We start from the raw sequence: 15,146 nt of genomic DNA on the forward strand, positions 1-15,146 counted from the left end.
AGAATCATTTGTACTGAAATACTAGAAATACAAAATAAGGGGAAAGAGAAGATACAAAACCTACCTCCCTTGAGGCTTCTTGAAGCCATCCTTTCTAGTAATGCAACCTATTTCTTTGAGAATGACTAGATGATAGATTTCAATTCTCAAAATATTGTTATGAATTTGAAGATACATAGAAAATAATTTCTAGCATAAAATCATAGAATCGAGGAAGGAAGTGAGAAGTTGGGAGGTAACGTTTGGGGGTCTCTCCTCTAGAGGGCCTGTGCACTGTCAGGGAAAGACAAAGGCTTAGGGGTGGTGCCTCTAGGGAGAGTCACACAGGGTGGGAGCAGAGCCAGGTTGCTGAAGTAACTGGCAGATAAGTGTAAACCAGCCTCCAGCCTCAGAGGGACTTGTGGGGATGGGGAGGTATTTATTTCAACTATCTGTAAGACTGGGGGACACTCTTTGAGAAGCTGAAAATTGAATCTGCTCTTTGGCAGATTTGAAACCAAAAATTTTATCATTTGATGGGTGCAAACAAAAGACAAACAAACAAAAACATCAGACCTGGAAGACTCAACCCCCAACCCCTCTTCCTGCCAAAGCCTTTCCATCCTGTATTTAAAGGGGAAAGGAATAGCTCTCTTGTCACATGGTGTCAGCTTTCATTCTCTCAGAGTGCAACCATTCAAGAGACTCCACAACCAAAATAATGAAATACACAAGGAAAAGTGAACTCATGAACAGAAGAATCAAAGCAAAACCAAATGCAACAATGGATCTGGTCTATCAACACTTCTTGTATTACAATGCCCAGACCACTGTAAGTCTGGATGATTGAAATAGGTTATACGGGGCAGAAACGAAAAAGGAGACTAATTTTTAGTGTCTACCAAAAAGGAACGATAAGGTAACTGTGCACCAATAAAACTGCCAAGTGGAAACCCAGGAAATGAAGATCAGATTGCAGTTTTCAAAATACAGTAACTTAATAGATGTATTTAATAAATGAACTGGAAAATAAGTCAGAGGAAATTAGACATAAAGCAGGCTAGAGATACAAACATAAGGCAATGTGGAAAGGAAACTAAGACACAACTAAGAGCAAAAGAGATGTGTGTGTGTGTGTGTGTGCCTGCATGTGCGCACACGAGTGTGTGTGTGTGCGTGTGTGTGAGTGTATGTGTGAGTGTGTGTGCATATGTGTGGCCATGAATGTGTGAACACATGAGTGAGTGTGTCTGAGTGTATTTGTTGAGTGTGTGCATGTTGTGTGCATGTATGTGCACACACGAGTGTATGAGTGTATGTGCATGTGAGTGTAAGGGTGTGTCTGTGCATGTGAGTGTGTGCATCAGTGAGTGTGTGCACACATGAGTATGTGTGCATGTGAGTATATGGGCATGTGTGTGCATGTGAGTGAGTGTGTGTGTTTGTGTGTGTGTGCATCAGTGTGCATGCGCAGACATGTAACTGCATTTCTGAAGGCACAGAGTAAGTGTGTGCAGGTGATGAAAGAGAATTCCCTAAACACAATGAAAGCTAGTCAAACATTCCAGAGAGCTTACCCACCAGGGGGAGGGTCACAAGTGTGAAGCCAGCATGGGTGAATCACTGAGACCCTTTCAAAAGAGGAAAGAAAGAAAAAGAGGAAGAAAAGGAAAAGAAAAAAAATGAGCAGCTAGTATTTATATTTTAAATTCCGTATCTAAAGACAGTTTGGTAAAAGCACAGAACAACAAGGAAAAGGAGACTTTCTTTTTAGTGTATCTATGTGTGATGGTTTGAATGGAGTTGGCCCCCATAAGCTCATAAGGAGTGTCACTATTGGGAGGTGTAGCTTAGCTGGAGTGGGTATGGCCTTGTTGGAGGAAGGGTGTCACTGTGGAGGTGGGTTCTGAGGTTTCCTATGCTCAGAACACTGTCCAGTGTCTCAGTCAACTTGCTGAGCCAATGAATTTTATTGGAGTTATTTACAGGAATATGGCTGAGTAGAAATGTTCAAAGACAGATGGGAACCTGGAGCACACTGCACAGCTCACAGACGGTTCAACTGGCTGGAGAGTGTTCTTTCCAGGTGCCTCCGTTGGTCTAAACCTCTTCCAGGCATCCCAGCAGGCTTCTGCTTCTTTGAGGAAGTTGGACTGATCTCTGAGTCTGAGACGCAGTTTGGCTCATCTGAGAGTAACTCTCCACAGTTTTTAATGTTTACTCTGGAAGGGAGGGACCTAGTGAATCTGGTCAGTTTTATGGACTTCCTGAAGCTATTCTGAGTTGTTTACCTTCCCCCTTATAGAGTTTCCCTGCAGGATGGAATACTTCATTCCCAGAGGAAACTGTTACACAATACCCATAATAAAGTTAAAAATCTGTCATATGCAAAGCCAACCAAAATTTATATGGCCAAAATTATGCCAACAACCCTCCACCCCTGACAAACAGAAAAAGGATGAGAAGATGAAGAACAAGGAGAGGAGAAAGAGGAAAAGGAGGAGGAGGAAAAGAAGAAAGAGGAGGAAGAAGGAGGAAGAGGAGGAAGAGGAAGAGGAGGAAGAGGAAGAGGAGGAAGAAGAAGAAGAGGAGGAGGAGGAAGAGGAGGAGGAGGAGGAAGAAGAGAAGAAGAAGAAGAAGAAGAAGAAGAAGAAGAAGAAGAAGAAGAAGAAGAAGAAGAAGAAGAAGAAGAAGAAGAAGAAGAAGAAGAAGAAACTAGAGGAAACTTAAATCAGGTGTGGTGGTTCCTCCCTGTAATTGCAGCATCCAGGAGGCTGAGGCAGAATTGTCACAAGTTCAAGGACCATTCCTGCTAGCCCAAGGCCCTCTTAAAAGCAGAAACAAACAAAATCATAGAGCCAGTGTATAGATATGCCAGGGCATTAAATGCTGTGCTCCTCCCTGAATGGACTTTGTTAAGTTTGTACCAAAATAGGGGTCTGTTTTCCCACCAAGAGCTATGTATCACGCTTTGCATTCACAATGCAGTCTTTCGCTTTGGTTTGGGTTCCTTGAGACAGTGCCTCACTATATAATCCAGACTGTCCTCAAACCCAGTGTTTACGTCAGGCTGGAACTCACAAAGCAGCCCCTAGATTTTATAACTTCAGGCCCTGTAACAACCAGGATCTTCATATTAACATGAGCATTTAGATATCACATACTTCCCCATCTATTTTCCTTCGATAACAGCTCAGTCATTGCAGGGGATGGCCTATGTTTACAAAGTAATCAGATTTGTGAAGTTGTTGCTGTTGGCTTACTAGCCCCCTGGTTCTTGGTCCCTTTCGCATGGAGAGTGCCACACTTCACAGGCTTCATCCCAAGGATGCAATCATGGCAGCCCTGAGCTCTCCCTAAGGCAGGTTTGTAAGTCTTGGGCCACACACTCCCGTACTTGAAGAGCGTTGACCTGTCATTGTCCCCTTATAAAGCAATTCCCCATGTCTTGCCCATTGCAGGGTTATTTTAGTTCACATTCCACTTCAGAGTTGTGTCTTTTACTTCTGTTTGCATCGTCTTTCCAAATATTTTACCCTCCCAACAAGACAAGCGATTTGATGACATTAATCCCCAAATTTCAGTTAAAAATGTAGAGGTTGAAATAGGAGAAGTAGTTTCAGCTCAGAACTGCCAGCCAAACACAGTTTAATCTACATTTCTTTTGCATGCTTGGACTATTTCCACAGAAGAGAAATATTCCATCAGGTTTTCTCACTTGACAATAACAGGAGAACGCACGTTCACTACCTAGTGATAACACTCCTCTACTGTAAACAGATGTTTAATCAAGCTGTCATGAGCCTGACATTTGCATTCCTGCATTGTTTTCTAAGCACTTAGTGCCAAAGGCTGTGCTAGGCTCTGCACTGATGTGTTTTCTGTTGCTATAATAAGATGTCAAAGGCAGTATCTTTATAAAGAAAAGAGGTTTAACTCACAGTCCTGGAGGCTCACAGGCACGATGCTGACTTTAGGTCAGTGTCTAAGGGTGGATGGTAGGTGTTTGTGAAAATGGGCAATTGGGTCAATACACAGGAAACCCAACAGTTTGGAGGTCCATAATCCCTTCTGAAGGCATACATCCCATGGCCTAAAATCTCCCCGATGGGCCCTGCTTCTTAACAGTTCCACTCTCAGAGCCAGGTTTAAAAACACGAACCTTTGAGGGACAAAACTCATCCAAAGCACAGTGAGGGCTGTGAGGGCATTGAAAAGACCCCGACTCATTCTTCCTGCTCAGAGATGCCACACACATGCCGAGCGGTTCAACATGGCAGCATATAGCGTCCATGCTATGAGGAAGGGGACGTCGTTATCAGAATCTCAAGATGAATAAGGTTGGGTGATTAATTGGAAAATATTTCAAAAATGAACTTGACCAGATAAGATAACAATGATAAAGTATTTTTATATCAATGAAACACTAACAATTTTGTCAATGTCTCAGGTTTGGTAAGCCTTCTGACCTGGCCAAGATGAATCTCTATGCTCCACAGTTTCTTAGCCTGCTCTGCTTCTCCTGAAGTACTTACCAAGCTCAAGCACATAGTCACCTCTTGATACTGGGGAAGGTTGGCTGAAATAACATGGTCAAGCCATTAGTGGCAATGGCTGGGGCAACTGGGGAGTAGAGCAGAGTTACAGAAACCAGAATCCAAGTATGAAAAGTCAAAGGACTATATTGCTCAGCAGGCCACAAGATGTCTGTACCAGACCTTATAGTCCCCAACTGTAATCCTGGTACTTGGAAGGCTGAGGCAGGAGGATTGTTGCAAATCACAGACTAGCCAGGGCTACAGGGTAAGATTTTGAAAGAGAAAAAAACAGCAGCAGCAGCAGTACCACCACCAAAACAAGAACAAAAAGCACCCCAAAACTAAGCACAGGAAATTTAAGCAAGCTCAACTGGCCGAGGGTGCATGTGGTAATAACAAACAATCTTCACTGATTTCAAAGTTTTGCCACTGACTTTTGAAAAAAAGGGAAGAAACTTTGCTTTGTTTACCTAAATTGCCTTATTGAATTAATGGATGGCAGGTGTCTTAAAGTGCATGGTCCCCTGAGTTGCAGGGAAGGAAGCTGGAAGTTGGAATGGTACAGGAGACATTGCTGGTGCTTATCTGGTAGAGGGAGCCATGAGGCTGAATGAAGGCTTTTTCTTAAAAAAAAAAAAAAAATACCATTGGATGTTAGCCGAGGAGGACTGGTGTCATTGGGTGGAGAGAAGCTGCCATCTGCAGGATTTCAGGAAAAATGGGGGGCAAGAGGATAGTGAATGTTGCAGAATCACACTGAGATCATGTCCCAGTGACAGGAAGATATGACAAAAGCAGACCTCATGCTGGACAGCTAGTGGTTAGAACATTTGCTGCATAAGCTTAAGGACCAGGGTTCAGATCCTAGAGAACAACAAGCCAGAATTCCAGCAAATACCTGTAACTCCAGCTCTGAGGGATCTGACGTGTTTTCCTGGCCTCTGTACCTATACAGGCATGCATAATCCCCAACATATGTGTGTATACACTCACGCAGACATATAGACACCCATGGGCCTATAAAGCAGATCTTAAAAAATTTGAAAACAGATCTCACAATGAGACTCCTTAATGAAAGCAAGACTGAGAATCAATCCAAAGGAGGGGTTGTTTGGCACTTACAGGGCAGGGGTCAGAGGGGTCCTGCACTCCTGAAGTGGTAGTAGGAAGTGATCTTCCTTGCTCCGGTCATACTGGTCCTGTTGGGGAAAGACATTGTCTTACAAAGGTGAAGAATTTGTGAAAGTCATAGAGAATTCAAAACTTTGATTCTTGTTTCATTCTTTTGAAGCTCTGGGAAGTCAGACACCTGTTGCTCCTTAATGCTACAACCATGTCAGAGAGAGAACTACCTTCAGTTGAGCATCCTGACACTGGAGGGCCACACCCAAGGCACTATGCTCCTCTTGCCCACACGTCTACTCTGTAACATCTTCTATGGACTATAAGGAACTCGATGGAAAGTTTTGCTCTCTTACGTTCATGAAGATGCAGTTTAATTATGATTAGTTGATCAAGAAGCCAGGCTCCTTGAGCTTGAATTCTGATACCCCTCTAAATAGAACTGTGCTCTCCAAGAGCTGGCTGAACCTCCTCAGCCCCAGGTGAAGACAGCACAATGACAAACTCTCTCCATGAAAGAGAGGACTGTACCAAAGGCATGCATTGGTGTGGGAGGTCCTCCTGTCTATGTGTTGCTTTTATCAGTTAATGAATAAAGAGCTGGCTTGGTCTATAGCATGGGAGGAGGAAGATGGAGTTAGAGAGACACCATGGAGCTGCTGCCAGAATCAGACAGGCTGAAACTTTGCCAGTAAGCCGCTGCATGTGCCGTTACACAGATTAATGGAGATATGCAGCATTAAATTAATATGTAAGAGTTAGCCATTAAGAAGCTAGAGCTAATGGGCCAGGCAGTGATTTAAATAATACAGTTTCTGTGTGATTATTTCAGGGCTAAGCGGCCCCTCCTCCAACAGTGTATCACTCCATGGGAACACTTTCAGGAACACCACATCCTCAGTGAACATAAATGTCATTGATACATCAAATATTCCTGCATTGGGGTTTGCAAAAAGTAACTTTGAGGAATTAGTGTGACAATGGGATCTCAGGCCTTCACCAAAAGCCAGTGTTGTGGGGTTCTGGGGACCATGTTATGAAAACTCAACCAATAGAACATCCCAGTCCCACATTTGGGGATTTAGGTCACATATGAATATCTTTTAAAAGTCCACCCAAATATAGCCCTATGCTTTTAAGACAAATGCAGTTTTTCATATTGCAGTCATTTATCTGTTTAAACATAGATCTCATATGGAGTTAATTAGGGAAGCAGACATCTCTAGCACATACAGCGGAGACAAGACTGCAGAGTGCTCATCTTAGTTCATTAATTTACTTATTGTTGATTAATTCAGCTGTGCATTTATTGATTCAATCAGTCCAGTGCTTATAATTAAACAGTCATGTGTCTACCTCTACACCCATATAAAGAGGGTTATGTAAGCAGGTTTGATATCTATAAAAGAATACACTTCACAATGTTAGCCAAGACTGCATTTTTATGAGACTAAAATGTGTGATGTAATTTTTGCCAATCTGAAGGAAGTTCTGTTATGTAATACAACGCCATTTGGAACATCACGTATAAAATTCTCTTTCTTCCATTTGTTTTTCTCTTTGGTATTTTGAGACATCTCTCGCTGTAGTTCGGCTTAACCTGGGACTCACTATGTAGCCCAGGCTGACTTCAAACTCAAGCAATCCTTCTGCCTCAGTCTACCAAGTGATAGGGTAACAGATATTTACCACTGTGCCCAGACAGCAATACTGTTTCTAATATATGCATTCATTTTTCTAGCTAAAGTGAGACTCATTGGATTTTAATGTACAATAGCAAAATTTACCTTTCTAGGGTGTAGTCTAGTAGACTTTGAAAAGCTTATATATCTTTAAATATCTCTTTGCAGTGGGAAATATAATCCCAGCTCAGATCTTCACTTCCTATCAGGCCAGTGGTTCTCAGCATTCCTAATGCTGTAACCTTTAACACATCTCCTTATGTTGTGGTAACCAACAACCGTAAAATTATTGTTGTTTATGTTTCATAACTGTGATTTTGTTACTGTTAGAAATCATAATGTAAGCATCTGATATGCAGGATATCTGACACGAGACCCCCATGGAAAGGTTGTTCAACTTCTAAAGGGGCCACAATGAACAGGTGGAGAAGCACTCTATAAAAATAATTAGAGCGTTTCTTTTCGAGTTTAAAACCCGTGGGCTTTAATTCTATTTTAGTTCTTCACCTTAAAACATGTTCTATGGTGATAGTTTAGGTTAATCACGTGACCATGGTGACTGGCACAGATTTATATAAACATACAGAATACTTGTACTGCCCTTGGTGTCCTCTCTGTCCCTGTTTGTAGGTGGCTACAGACAAGTAGGATGTAGACCCACTTCCATCCCCATTGTTTAGATTTTAGAATGCCACTTAAATGGAATCATAAAAGTATCTGTTTGGTTCTAGTTTTGAGATTCACCTACATGGAACCTATACTTTTTCTTAGAAGTGTATGTGTTTTGGTATTTCACTATAGGAAATATAAATATACCACAATTAATTTACCTTCCATTTGATGAAAGTCTGGAGGATTACAGGTTTTGACTACAAATCTGTTAGGACAAAATGTGTCTAGGTTTTATTTTTTCCTTTTTTTCTGGGAATGTATAGTTCTGTTTGCTGAGGTAAACATGTGGGAGTGAGTTTGTGGGTCAAATGATAACTGGAGATCTGCTTCTGTAAAACATAGTCAAGGTATTTTCTAAAGTGGTCACACCAGTTTTGTGCCTCTAACTGGCAACATCAGAGCTTCAGCTGTTTTGTGTCCTTGTAGACAACATTGTCAAGGTTTTTGCTTGACTGACACCCACACAGGGGCCTGTTTGCAGCACACCGGGGCTGTGATTTGCGTTTCTCTAGTGACTCAGTGCTCCTGTATCTTCTGGGGAAATGCTTGTACACGTTCTTTGCCCATTTTTTTGTTGGATCTTTTATTCTTACTACTAAGTTGCGAACATTCTGTATGTGTGTTTTGGATGTCATGTCTTTGTAAGATGTCTTTCAAAAGTGAAATTTAAAGTTTTCCTTTTTGCAGTACAGAACTTGAAACAAGCCCAGGAAAGCCTGAATTCATAGCCCCCTGCCTCCATGGCCCGAATGAGGGGTTGCAGAGCGTGCTGCAATGCTAAGCTTGAAGACACATCTGATTCTAGCTCATTCCGGTTTGCTTGTCAGCTTTCTTTTGTACTCTATGATTTCTGTCTTTCCTCTAAAACACACCGGCCTCACTCATGGCTGTGAGTTTACCTCCCACGAGGCCTTCACTTCAGATGCTGTGTTTGGGTCTATAGCCCATTTTTAGTAGTTTCTTAAAGTTGTGCGGGGTAATGGCCAAAGTCATTTTGGGTTTGGATATCCAACTGTGTCAAGATGTGATTTTCAAAGGATAAATCTTTCTCTTCTGAATTGCTTTGGTATCTTTCTTTAAAAAAAAAATCAATGGGCTTTACCATGTGTGGGTGTGCCTTTGGATTCGTTATTCTTTCCTATTGATCTAAGTGTCTATTTCTTAAAAACATTGTATTGACTACAGCTGTAAAATAAGTCAGCCAGTGTGAGCCTTAAAACTCTATTTTTTCCTCAGAATTATTTTAATTATTCTAGTTCATGGGACATTCATGTAAATTTTAGGTTCAGTTTAAGGGGGGAAATGTCTAATGGAGCTTGGGAGTTGTGTAAAATGAGCAAGCAAATTATGTCAGACATTACTCTTAGGATCTTGTGGCTTGGGTTCTCGAACTGAACCTGCACTTCTTTCATCAATGTGTGGTGTTTAATGAAGCTTATAAATATTTATTGGATTTATCTTTATTTCATAGTATTGTACAATGTTCAATTTATAAATGTTGCTGAAAGTACATGGAATGAAATTGAGTTTTGAATATTGTCTTAGTATTTTGAAAACTTGAACTGAGAACTAAATTAGGTTTTCAAATTGATTCAGGAATATAAAAATGAATAAGAGTGACACAGTGGACTATAACTATGATCCTAGCATTCAGGAAATTTGGGGCAGGAAGATCAGGTCAACCTCAGCTACCCAGCAAGTTTGAGGCCAGCCTGGGTTACATGAGACATTATCTTAATTGATCAAAGTAAACAAGCAAACAAGAAAAATAATTATAATAGAATCTGATAAGGTAGGATTTACCTGAGCTGTATTAGGTTAGTTAATATTTGAGCATCAGTTGTAATATTCGTTGTGTATTATTAATAGACTAATGGAGGAACCATGTGATCAGCTCAGTACAGGCATATGCGGCGTTTGACAAAATTTCATGTCTCAGTTTAATTAAGCACCATGCAGAAACCCATAGTCACAGCTGGAGTCTAGGGGATCGTCTCAACACTTAAAAAAGACAGCTCCGAAAATTCTGTAGACACAGTCCATGCTTAATGGTGAAAGACTGGTCCCCTACATCAGATACTGGGTAAGGGTGCCCTTTAATACAATGACAAACTTTACCAATGCCATGAGACAAGAGAAAGAAATCATAGGCAAAGTTAGAGGAGAAGAAGAAATCATCTTTACTCACAAAAGTCATAACTCTCTCTAGAAAACCATAAGGACGGTGACTGTACAATAAAATGGTTTTAGTCCTTAGTTTAACCTTTATAGGTTATACTACTTTATGGCATTATAAAATAGGAGTTTATTGAAAATCCCATATATTTCTAAATTTTCTATACCCACACTAAAAAAAAAAAAACCTTAAAAGGATATCCTCCAAACTAATTTTTGGCAGTGTATAAGATCATTATTCTATACTCAAAATATTGATAAGATACTTTGAATATGTTTTGTCAGCAGAAGTCTTTGACATCTGGTGTGTTTGTGTGGTTTGAACCACAGCATGTGCTAGGTTGGGCATTCAAATGCACAAGATGCAGCTGTGGCTGTCGGCAGCCTTACTGCAAAGATATGCCATTTTCTTCTCTTCGATACCTTTGTTTCATCTTGGTCCATAGGTAATAAGTGCCTGAGAAGAGTTTGGGAAGTGCTTTATCCTTATGTATTCTACAAGAATTCACATAGAATTGGTATCATTTCATCCTTCGATGCTCCATAAAGTTGGCCAGGTAAAGCCATCCGGGCCTGAACTGTTCTTTATTAGAAGGCATTTAACTATAAATTCAAAATTTAAAAACCCACAAGATTTTTTCAGTTGTCCGTTTTTTTTTTTTTTTTCAGCAAACTTGGCAAGAATTTTAAGGGATGTGTCCACTTTGTGAATCAAAAGTATTGGCTGTTTGTTCATAAGGTTTCTGTGGCTACCCTGGAGTGTCTGCTGGACCTCAGTGATGCTCCATGGCTACCCTGGAGTGTCTGCTGGACCTCTAGTGATGCTCCATGGCTACCCTGGAGTGTCTGGACCTCAGTGATGCTCCATGGCTACCCTGGAGTGTCTGGACCTCAGTGATGCTCCATGGCTACCCTGGAGTGTCTGGACCTCAGTGATGCTCCATGGCTACCCTGGAGTGTCTGCTGGACCTCTAGTGATGCTCCATGGCTACCCTGGAGTGTTTGTTGAACCTCTGGTGATGCTTCATTTTTCATTTATAGTACTGATGAGTTCACTTGTTCTGATCTACACATTAGTTCTTCCTTAGTTTTCTTTCTCTCTTCTCCCCACTTTCCCCTTCCTTACTTCTCCCCTTCCCTTCCCCCTCCATAACCCACTAAATAAACTCTCTGCATGGCGTATCTGTCTGTCTTCCACCCACCAAGGGGACTCCCTACTTCATCTCCAGGCCTCAGGTGGCCCACCTCTGCCCCTCGGGGGACCAGCCTCAGCTCCTACTTCTTTATAAATGATAACGGGGGGCTGCAGAGATTTCACATGTGGACTCCACAGCCACATACAGCTTCTCTGGTTATCAGTATCTTGCACATAAGTAGGAATCAGTCAGAACATATGAACACACATTGACAAATATTATCAACCAATGCCCATAATTCACACTGGGTTTCACTATTGGTTATATATTTTGAAAAAATTGTGTTCATCTTTGTGGCACAAATTTATTGAGGGTGATTTTACTACCCTGGGGATCCTCTGTGTTCCATTTATCCCTTTCAATGATGAATCACTGCCTGTTCACTTTCTTCATAGTTTGACTTTTCCAAATGCCTGGAGATGGGCCTACTCAAATTTCCTATCTCTCCTTAAGTGAGATTTGCTGGTAGACTTTTAAGGAATTTTTTTTTTATCTGGGTTACCCAGCTTACAGACATGATGGTCCACTATCACTGATTTCTCTCCTTTAGTTTAAAGATCCCATTTGAGTCTTTTTTCCCCTCACTTAGTCTGACTAGAGGTTTATCAATTGCTCTTTCTATTGTTTTTGTTCCAATTCACTTATTGTTTTTAATTTCATTTATTTCTACTTTTTATCACTTTTTAATCTAAGTATAAATAAATCATCATTTCCCCCTTTCTTTTCTTTCCTCCAAACCCCCTGATGTATTGAACCTTTTTCTCTCACTTTCAATTGAATGGCCTCTTTTTAAAATTGCATCTATACATATATATATGTATATACAATCATATATCTTTATATGTTCCTACATATGTAAATATAAACTGTTCATATATGATTTCACGACTGACCACATGGTCATGGATCAAAAATCAAGGGGCTTTTTCCTGGGGAAGCTCTCAATATTTGTTGGTTTCCTGCAGTTGTTTGTCTAGGTGTCTAAGATTTGGGCCTCACGAGATCCCCCTTCCACATTAGTTTTTCCATAGGCATCCTCCTTTTTCATGTCTTGTTTGGTCAGCCATGTTGATGAGACGCCATGGATGCAGCTTCTCTGACATTTCTAGAAGATGCAACCTCACAACAGATCTCCTGTTACTCTGGCTTTGACAATCTTTTCATCTCTTTCTTGACGCTCCCCTAGAATAAGCTGCAGGAGTTGTGTTGTTGATGTCTGAGTTGGGGCTGAGTGTGATCACTTGATCTCTGCATTTTGATCAGTGGTAGTTTTTTGTAATGATCTCCATCTGTTGCAAAGAGAAGCTTCTTTGGTGAAAGGTGGGAAGTACACTTATCTGTGTTTGTCTTAGTTACTGTTCTGTTGCTGTGAGGAAAAACCGTGAGCAAGGCAACAGATAGAAGGAAACAGTTAACTGGGGCATGCTTACAGTTTTAGAGGGTGAGTCCAAAATCATGAAAGGTAGCAGGGTGTCAGGCAGGTATGGAATGGGAGCAGTCATTGAAAGTTTGCATCTTGATTTGCAGGCCAGATGCAAGGAGGGAGGGAGGGAAGGAGGAAGAGAGACAAGAAAGAAGGGGAGAGAGAGGGAGCAAGGGCTTGACATGGGCTTTTAAAGCCTCAAAGCCCACTCCAGTGGCACACCTCCAACAATGTCACACCTCCTAATCCTTCCTACACGGTCCACCAACTGAGTATAAAACCTTCAAATATATGAATCTATGGGGCTACTCTCACTCAAACCACTACAGTGTGGTAAATATTAAGGTAAGTATTCAGAATGTAGTTAGAAATTATACTATTTAGCAAAGTGCTAGTAGTGGTTTCTCCTCTAAAATCCATGAACTCAGTATCCCAGGATAGTTGGCTAGGTTTCCAGTATCAGGCATGATTTTCCTCTTGTTGAGTGGGCCATAAGACCAATTATACAGCTGCTGGCTACTGCCAAGATGTGTGCACCACTAATACACCTGGCTCATCGGCATCATAACTAGGTAGGAGTATTGGTTGCTTCCCAGTTTTGTGAACTTGCATGGATGGCACCCTTTGGAACTTTGAAACCCAGTCTTGCATAGTTTACAGGTCAGATCCAGCTCAGGGCTTCTGGGTCTTATTGTCTTCAGAATAGGGACTGACTTTCTGCTTTTGGGAGATAAATAATGACATAGCAATAGCCTATAATGCTTTGGGAGTCTCTTGGACAACCCTTACCAACAACTCAAAAGAGGAGGCTTCTCATGCCTGGTTGCTGGGGTTTTTTGTTGCATTGGCATCCCAGGTGGGAAAATATCCTTTAAATTATATAGATATACATGTACACATACAGATATATGTGTAATATGTGTGAAATTTTAGATAAGTAAATAATAATGATTCCTTATGGATTTTTATTATTTCATTTACTCTGCTCAATTTAACTTGGTATTCCTCTTTTTCTTAAAATGGAGATCATTATTGTGAAGTTTCACTCTTCCTTGCATTAAAAATTCCCTAAGCATGGACTTTGCTATACCGCAAATATTTTGATAAACTGTACTTTCAACTTCATTCACTAAACATGCCGCATAATTTCTTCTCAGATATTTTTCCTTTGGCTCATGCATTATTTCAGGCTTGTTGTTTATTCTCCCAGGATTCCCAGATACTGAATGAGAATGGGATTTGGTTGTAATCTGAGAGCAAAGGCTCTAGTTTCCATTCTTTGTCTCTGTTGTGCATTATGGCTCCTTCTGGTCTGCCATGGGAAATGTCGTATGTGAGCCTGCGGAGCACACACTCTGCCGCCTTGGATGAAGTGGGCTATAAACGTTCATTACATCGTCCTCATTGGTGCTGTTGAGTTACGCTGCTTCCTCCCTGTATTCTGTATGCTTTTGTCTTGTGCACTGTGATATTATGCTGTTAGGTGTACACACACGAAAGGCTGATAATCTGCGTGGAGAATTAACTCATTATACCTCTCTCTCTCTCTCTCTCTCTCTCTCTCTCTCTCTCTCTCTCTCTCTCTCTCTCTCTCTCTCTCTCTCTGTGTGTGTGTGTGTGTGTGTGTGTGTGTGTGTGTTTCGGTGAACATGTGCCATGGTAGGTCAGGAGGTCAGGAGACACCCATGGGGGTCAGTTCCCTCCTCCACCACGTGAGTTGCAGGGGTCTGTATGTAGTTTGCCTGCCGAGCACCTCGCTACCTCGTACTTCTCTATCAATATGCAACAGTCTTCTAGCCCCTTGATACTTTGCTTGGAAGCCAACTTTGTTTGAAATTAATGCAGCTGCCCATAGTTTCTCTTCATTTTAGTGAGTACGGTATGTCTTTCTCGATTCATTTAGTCAGTCTTTATGTATGTATCTTTAGTTGTCAGTTTGACTTACAGGCAGCATTTTGGTTTTTTTTTTTTGGTTTGTTTTGTATTTGTTTTTTGGTTTTTATTTAACCTACCATCAGGTTCTGCTTTTTAAGTTGCAACATTAAGATTATAGACATTAAAGTGGCTCTTCCTCCGGCTGCACTGACCCCTGCAGCTGTTCGTTTTCTGTTTCTTCAACCCTTTTCCTTTGTCAAGTTTTGTCCCCATTCTCTCTCTACCTTTCTATTGTGATTTTCGTATGTTCATTTTTGACTCTACTTTTTCTCCCTTCTTGCGATATTAATTACACGTGCACTGTCACTTTAAGAAAAGCCACGTGTCTGGATTTCTGCCTGCATGTATGTTGGTGCCCTGTTTTCATGCCCGGTGACCAGGGAAGCCAGAAGAGGGCATCAGATCACTCCAACAAACATATTTA

General features: G+C 41.1%; 1 long non-coding RNA gene across 3 annotated transcripts in view; it reads left to right on the forward strand.

Moving 5' to 3' along the window:
• The window catches only part of LOC119811660, a 55,288-nt gene that overhangs the window by 10,577 nt on the left and 29,565 nt on the right, over nt 1-15,146 (forward strand). The window contains exon 4 of one of the 3 annotated variants that reach the window (XR_005284994.1): nt 5,809-6,280. The exons of the other annotated variants lie outside the window; for them this stretch is intronic. This is a non-coding gene — a long non-coding RNA (uncharacterized LOC119811660). Of the gene's footprint in view, nt 1-5,808; nt 6,281-15,146 lie in introns of those variants that run through there. 3 annotated transcript variants of the gene reach the window in all.

This window comes from Arvicola amphibius, chromosome 4 (genome assembly GCF_903992535.2).
Source record: "Arvicola amphibius chromosome 4, mArvAmp1.2, whole genome shotgun sequence".
Classification (NCBI taxonomy): domain Eukaryota; kingdom Metazoa; phylum Chordata; class Mammalia; order Rodentia; family Cricetidae; genus Arvicola; species Arvicola amphibius.